We start from the raw sequence: 7,811 nt of genomic DNA, 5'->3' as shown, positions 1-7,811 counted from the left end.
AAGGTGAAAAACAGAAGTATGGATGAACCTGACTAATGGGGAAAGACCTAACACAGGTTAAATCCAAGTCCCAGAAAAGAGAGGAGAGAGGAAGGAAAACCTAATCTTCCAGAACATGGCCAGAAACCATTCAAGCTCCAAGAAGTTAAAGAGGAGAGGGGTGTGGTATTCTCAAGACCTATTTTCCCAGAAGAGGAGAAACAATTTTGAACTTTGGTGGTTTCAATATGCATGCTACAATTTCTACAGTTACCTTTTAAATAGCAGTATCAGAAATGGCTAACATTTAAAATCACTGAGGAAACATAACTACCGTATGACCCGGCAATCCCACTACTGGGCATATACCCTGAGAAAACCATAATTCAAAAAGAGTCATGTACCAAAATGTTCATTGCAGCTCTATTTACAATAGCCCGGAGATGGAAACAAGCTAAGTGTCCATCATCAGATGAATGTATAAAGAAGATGTGGCACATATACACAATGGAATATTACTCAGCCATAAAAAGAAACGAAATTGAGCTATCAGTAATGAGGTGGATAGACCTAGAGTCTGTCATACAGAGTGAAGTAAGTCAGAAAGAGAAAGACAAATACCGTATGCTAACACATATATATGGAATTTAAGAAAAGAAAGTGTCGTGAACAACGTAGGGGTACGACAGGAATAAAGACACAGACCTATTAGAGAATGGATTTGAGGATATGGGGAGGGGGAAGTGTAAGCTGTGACAAAGTGAGAGAGAGGCATGGACATATACACACTACCAAACATAATGTAGATAGCTAGTGGGAAGCAGCCACATAGCACAGGGAGATCAGCTCGGTGCTTTGTGACCGCCTGGAGGGGTGGGATAGGGAGGGTGGGAGGGAGGGAGACGCAAGAGGAAAGAGATATGGGAACATATGTATATGTATAACTAATTCACTTTGTTATAAAGCAGAAACTAACACACCACTGTAAAGCAATTATACTCCAATAAAGATGTAAAAAAGGAAAAAGTTTTGGTTATAGACAGTGGTGATGGTTACACAACACTGTGACTGTATTTAATGCCACTGAACTGTATATTTATAAATGGTTAAAATAAATATGCTTTATGTGTATTTTACCACAATACAAAAAGAGGAATATAAAAAATTTTTTAAAAAGTTGGAACATTACAAAATAATCAATCCAGGAAAGCTATGAAAGGGAAAGGGAGTGGGGGAAATAGCTGTACACAGAAGAGGCAGGACAAGCAGAAAGCACCATAAAAAGTGATACAGGGCTTCTCTGGTGGCGCAGTGGTTGAGAGTCCGCCTGCCGATGCAGGGGACATGGGTTCGTGCCCCGGTCAGGGAAGATCCCACATGCCGCAGAGCGGCTGGGCCCATGAGCCATGGCCGCTGAGCCTGCGCGTCCGGAGCTTGTGCTCCACAACGGGAGAGGCCACAACAGTGAGAGGCCCGCATACCGCAAAAAAAAAAAAAAAAAAAAAAAAAAAAAAAAAACCCCAAAAAGTGATACATATATGTGTGTGTGTGTGTGTATATATATATATATACACACATATAAATATATATCTCAAACCTTAAATGGGCCACACAAAAAGCCAGCATCAAAAAATAAAATACAGGTCAGGTTTACCTACGATCTACAGATATCAAATATCTGGAAAGAAACTGATATGCTGCATGAATGCTAAACAAAAGGATGCTATAAGAGGTGAACTACCAGGGAGATACTGTATTTTAAATTTGTGTGTTCTAACAAGCTTCAAGTAGATACTGCAAAAACTGACAAATATAAAAGGACATATAAAGAATATCACACCCAACATTCCTGGACACTATATTTAATTAAGCACCAAGACTGTCTCCACCATGCCAACCTTCTAGTGGGTCAAGCATGAGCTTTGTACTTGTTTCTACTATCATGAAAGAAATTACTGGAAATACAGTTTGGTTGAAAGAATGGCAGATCAGGATCAAGAACCCACTTCCTTAGATGAAACCTATTTTAAATTTTATTTTATTATTAAAATTAAATAAATTTAATTTATTAAATTAATAATAAATTTAATTGGATCTTTGTTGCTGCACACAGGCTTTCTCTAGTTGTGGCGAGCGGGGGCTACTCTTCGTTGTGGTGCACGGGCTTCTCGTTGCAGTGGCTTCTCTTGTTGCGGAGCATGGGCTCTAGGCCCGCAGGCTTCAGTAGTTGCAGCACACCAGCTCAGAAGTTATGACACATTGGCCCTAGAGCACACAGGCTTCAGTAGTTGTGGCACATGGGCTTAGTTACTCCAGGGCATGTGGCATCTTCCCAGCCCAGGGATCAAACCCGTGTACCCTGTATCGGCAGGCAGATTTTTAACCACTGTGCCATCAGAGAAGTCCTGAAACTTTTTTGATTATACTTTTCCATACTGTTTTCTTCACTTCTGATCCAATCAAATTGGTCTTACATATTCAAAGGATGTGGATGAACAGGGAAAAAAAAGAGGAACACAACCTCATACTGCAAACAGAAGCAAACAAGCCTATCCAACAGCACGCTGTTAACCAAGCATAGAGAAAATGCTGAGTAGTAAAGAGACTTCTAGTCTTTGCCTTCCTCAGCCCCAAGAGGTGACCTCTTAGCTCTTAGAACATCCAGCCTGGTAACAGTGTTTCTGGTGACCTGGGGGCTTCCGGCTACACTTGACAGTCTAACAGTGTGATATATGGTAGGGACTTGGGGCCATTGGGTATTAGCTCTACCACTGAAGGGACCAGAGGCTAGGATCAGCCACAGGGGTGGTCAGCCACATGGCTGAGCCCCAATAAAAACTCTGGACACTAAGGCTTGGGTGGGTCTGTCTGGTTGACCAAACTTCATGTCTGCTGTCACACGTCACAGCCAGGAATACTTAGCAATATCCATGACTTCACTGGGAGAAGACAATTGGAAGGTTTGTGTGTGTAGCTTTCCTAGACCCTGCCCTACTGCACCTCTTCCCTTGGCTGACTTTAATCGGTATCCTTTCCCTATAATAAATTGTAACCGTGAGCGTAACAGCCTTCAGTGGGTATTGCAAGTTGTTCTAAAGTGTTATTAAATCCGGGTGTGGTTTGGGGAACCCTCCCACCCACAAACTTGCAAGTGGTATCAGATATCAGGGTGTGGTATTGAGGATGACAATCTAACACTGCCACTGCTCGTAATCTACCAATACCACGTTAGTAATACCAGGAATATAATTCCAGGGTCAAAAAGAACTACAAAAACACCTTTGTCTCCACTCAGTGGATTTCTTGTCCCTAGGAAAACTGGCTTTGCAATTTTCATGTTATTTTATGTGTACTGTTTATAAAACTAAGTAACTTAATTAATACCAGGAGTTTCATCACAAGAGAAAGAGATACAGATATATGTAAAACAAAGTTAAGTTGGGGGGAAAATCTGTAAAGTTAAATTTTAACTGGAAATTTAATTTAATAAATAACGTTTACTTTAATTGGAAATAGGACATACAATTCAACTTCAAAAATTATTTTCAAAGGATTGCAAAAGTTGAGAAAATAAGAATAACGAGTCCCCATGTACGCACCCCCAGCTTCAACATTTTCTAACCCACGGCCAGCCTTGATTCGTCTTTACCTAAGCAGTCCTGCACTGGGTCATTCTGAAACAAATGCCCAGCCACAGATCATTTGAACCTGAAATATTCTGGTACTCCTCTCTAAAAGGCAAGCAACTGCATCGGACTGCTAGGTTTCTTAGTCTCTTCCAATTTATGCTCTCCTCTCTCTTTTCATCCACGTTTGAGTCTGTTCTCCTTTTTGACAAGAATTCCTCACGAGAGGTATCGTGCACTGCCACTGGGAGACACATTATGTCTGGTTATCTCTTTTGTTGTCATGTTGAAATCAAGCAACAGGTTTAGGTGTCATAAGCGTGACCCCCAACACTAATATCCACTCGCAATGTTTTCACTTAAGGAAAAGAACTTTGACACCAATGAAGTATTCTGGTCTACAATTTCCAGGTGAGTAGTAAATAATCAGGAGTGCAGGTAGCACAGGTGCAAAGTCCTTGTGGTGCAATAATACTTGAACAATCCCAGACTGTGGAGTACTGAATTAGACAGGAAGCCTGCACTCTTTAAAATTCAAAACAGGGAGGCAAACTCAGGTTAAAAGAGTCCCAAAGAGACACTACAGAAAACTGTGTGTGAGAACATTGGCTGGTCCTTGGATCCACGTGGGGAAGGGAACACAGGCACAGGAAAAGAAAGAAAGAATGTAAAAGCAATAGAACAAGATGTTAACAATCATTTGCAGGTAGGCAGAAAATAAGCTGCCATCGGTTATTTGTCCTTGCCCTATTTTTTCAGTCTTTCTATATTTTGTGGTATTTTTGTTAAAACCAGTTGGGGAAAATATTGTACTTCATTAGCACATCAGATACCAGCTAACACTGGATGTGAACCTCTGTCAGAGGAATCTGAGGAGTGGAGAGGGGAAACAACTCTGCAGAGAAACATTTCATCAACACTAGGTTAAGGTTATTCGGACACCTTTAGCCCTTTACCTCAAGGAACTCACCTAAAGTCATCAGAGTCGAAACACAAAGTTTCCCTCTCGTGGCCAACTGTAGTTTATATAGCTAACCTGCAGAGACTGGGCTGATGGATGCAGCCCAAAGGGAAGTCTCACAACTGTTTAGCGTCAAGTTCAAGAGACCGTCTGGCAACTTCTCGTCCTAAATGTGTGGACTGGGATGAGAATGGGACTCAAGGAGAACATCTCTGCCAGAAGCAACCGTCACTTATCTCTCTGACTTCCACATTGCAGTTCTATCTAATCAAGGTAGGGTACAAGTAAAATAGAAGGAGCAACAGGAAAAAGGAAGAAAGAGAGAGAAGGTTGGGAGGGAAGAAAGGAAACAAATACTTACCTGTGTCCAATTTGATAAAGTTGGGTATCTTGCCAGTCCCTAAATCAATCAGTACTGTGTCGTTCACCTTGATGAGACAACCTGGGTATTGAACGGTACAAGCATATGAGTTACCAAGTGCAGGATTCCCTTTGTACCCACAGTTAACTTCCTCACTTCGCGTACTATCTCACACAGCAAAGAAAACCGATATAAAGTGTAAAAGCAAAGCCAACTGAAACCACCACCTAATTATTATCCCATCTGCATGATCAGATCCCCCAGATGGCTGTCCTCTTGCTCTCTGTACATCCCCTGCTGGACCAGTGCCTGCTTCGCCTACACCCTACTCACATGATTGACTTTGTCCTACATACCTGCCCCTGCCCCAGCTAGTGATTGCTGTAGCTTTAGATCAGAACACCTTTACCAGGATAGCTTAACAAAGGGGCAGTGAGGGGTGTGCCCCTCTACTAGTTTCCCTGGTAACTAATGAGCCAACCTGGTGTCAATTCCACCTATAACTGGTAACCTTCCCCCTACCCCAGGAGTCCTGCCTGCTGTGAGCTGCACATAATGGGGTGTTGCTCCAGGACCTTGCTTAGATGTGTAAGCCCCGCCCCCAGCCATTAAACCACTGATGTCTACCTTGCTGACCCCAGGCTCTTTCTTTGGTCTTAAAGCTGGGCAAGTGCAGGGTTTGCAGGCCTAGGGCTTGCAGGCCTCTGGCCTGCAGCCCAAGAGTGAGACAAAGGAAATCTCACAGGGATGAAAGATTCAGGATATATAAAATTTAAAAAATAACGAAGTAAGATAAAATAAAGTAAGGTCAATAGAACGCTATGATAGTTTGATTTAAAATAAGAAATATGTTACTTTGGTCTTCATCCAAGGTTCTTCCTAACACAGAAATCAGTGAAAAGGTGAAATCAATGTCTTTTTTTATTCCTAACAAGCTTTTCAACCATGAGTTTAATTTAATGAGGAGCCTTTTGGAAAACCCTGGATTACTATAGGATGGCAGCTGAAATATTTACAGACAAAATGATATTGTGTGTGGGATTTGCTTCGAAATATGAGGAGAAGTGAATGGAAGTGTAAGAGAAACAAATTTGGCCATGACCGATCCATGTTGAAATTTGGTCAGAGGACCATAGGGATTTATTTTACTATTTTTATACATTTATAGTTCTCCAAAACTTAAAAGGAATTTTAAAATATATTTCCACTCTGTTTTAAGAACTCTAATTTTAAGAAATATTTTCAAATAATACAAATTGGAGGAAATGATGACATAAGCAAAGAGAGGAATATTGATTATTACTTATTCCCACAACAGAAGAATATTTATTTAAGGAGTTTTCAACCAAAGTTTGACAATTCAGTGATCATAGGAAGAAAAAATTAGTTTACTTGTAGCTCTGTTTTAAAAGAAGCTGGTGGCAGCATTTTGACAGTTTCTTGAAAAGGGATATCAACATTTGCAATCTACCTCTGACTACCCTGAGTAAGACTGCCAATAAAATAGGGCAGTTTTCTTAATGACAAAGGAAACATATAACCATATTATGTCATACAGTTTATGATGCTCCCACGACGTCAGGAATTTATTCTAGGGCCTACAATAGTGCCAGGTAAGTAGCAGGTGTTCAGTAAATATGTTTTACTAATAAAGGAATGAATACATGAAAAAACATACGAATGACTGAGTTCTAAATTTTAATTGAGGAAGATATAGTATTTTATATCACTTCATCATGGGGACACAAAACTTAAGGATATACAAAGATAAACATAAGGCAACAGGACTTAACTTTTCGTTCATGTGGGATATGCTCTTGACAGTCTTAATTGATCAGAAGTTGCAAAATCAAGCCCACCATCTGCTCCACCACAGCCTCTAACACAGACCATTTCTCTTTTCCAGCATGAACAATGAACACTCAAAAAGGGGTCCTCCACAGGCAGCACAGAACTTTTCTTCATTGGTCTCGATTTTACTTCCTTACTATGATCTTATAAAAGCAATCACATGCAAGGCAGAGCATGGAGAAGTAAAACAGAGAAGTGGCAAATGTAAGAGGCCACTGCACGGCCATAGAAGCTGCATTTGGCTAAGATGGGATTTAAAACAACAAAAATCCCCCAGCTCTCTATCAGGGAAACACTTCCAAATGGAAATCTGTTTGAGCTGGGGATAGAGGGTGGAGAGGGGTATGTCATTCAGTGTTATTCAAAAGCACCTGTCTGGGGCATTTCTATGCTGGCACAGCTGCTAAGAAGAAGCACAGAGAAAATGCATTCTGCAAGCCTCCCCACATGAATGGAGACTGTACCTCAGATATAAATAACTTGCCATTTGCATCCTCTAGAGTCCCGTGGTAGACAGTTCTTTGTTTGATTTTAAAGTTTCAAATAGCTCAGGGAAGTTAGAGAGGGCCTAACTGTCCTCACTTGCTTACCCATGCTGTCTGCTTGGCTGCTAATTCTACTAAGGAATGTTTTGTGAGTCTCTACTTCCACTGCCAGTAGATACACTAAGAAATTGACGAGGGAAAAAAAATCAAAACAAAGATTAGAAACACATAGCGACAGATGACAACTGTGAATAGCATAAAGTTTTCAGTCTTAGTACTACTTACAAACTATTGTCCATATTTTCAACGGAAAAGAGGGAGAAGAAAGCTACAGGAAGAGTTGTATGTTCTTTCTGTCTTTCTTTCTTTCACATTTTGTGACTGATCTTTTTACTCATCCAAAGCTTCATGAAGAAGAGTGCCTTTTAAATATAATAAGTATATATTAGGCAAAATATTTATATCACTTGGCAATTCAAAGAATAGTTGTACCCTTTTATTGAATAAAAATATTTTTCCTCATGAGCTAGTTCTAAGATTTCTTAAGA

General features: G+C 40.5%; 1 long non-coding RNA gene across 1 annotated transcript; it reads right to left on the bottom strand.

Moving 5' to 3' along the window:
- Positions 1–3,500: 3,500 nt before the first annotated feature.
- On the bottom strand, positions 3,501–7,442 carry LOC309817733. The gene is made up of 3 exons (XR_014296242.1): positions 7,369–7,442; positions 4,928–5,008; positions 3,501–3,849 (listed from the first exon to the last, which is right to left on the bottom strand). It is a non-coding gene; the product is annotated as an uncharacterized lncRNA (long non-coding RNA).
- Positions 7,443–7,811: the final 369 nt, after the last annotated feature.

The sequence above is a fragment of the Grampus griseus genome (genome assembly GCF_964374135.1).
Source record: "Grampus griseus genome assembly, chromosome: Y".
Lineage (NCBI taxonomy): Eukaryota > Metazoa > Chordata > Mammalia > Artiodactyla > Delphinidae > Grampus > Grampus griseus.
Note: the sequence above shows the minus strand (reverse complement) of the source record. Positions and strands in the feature narration are given on the sequence as shown.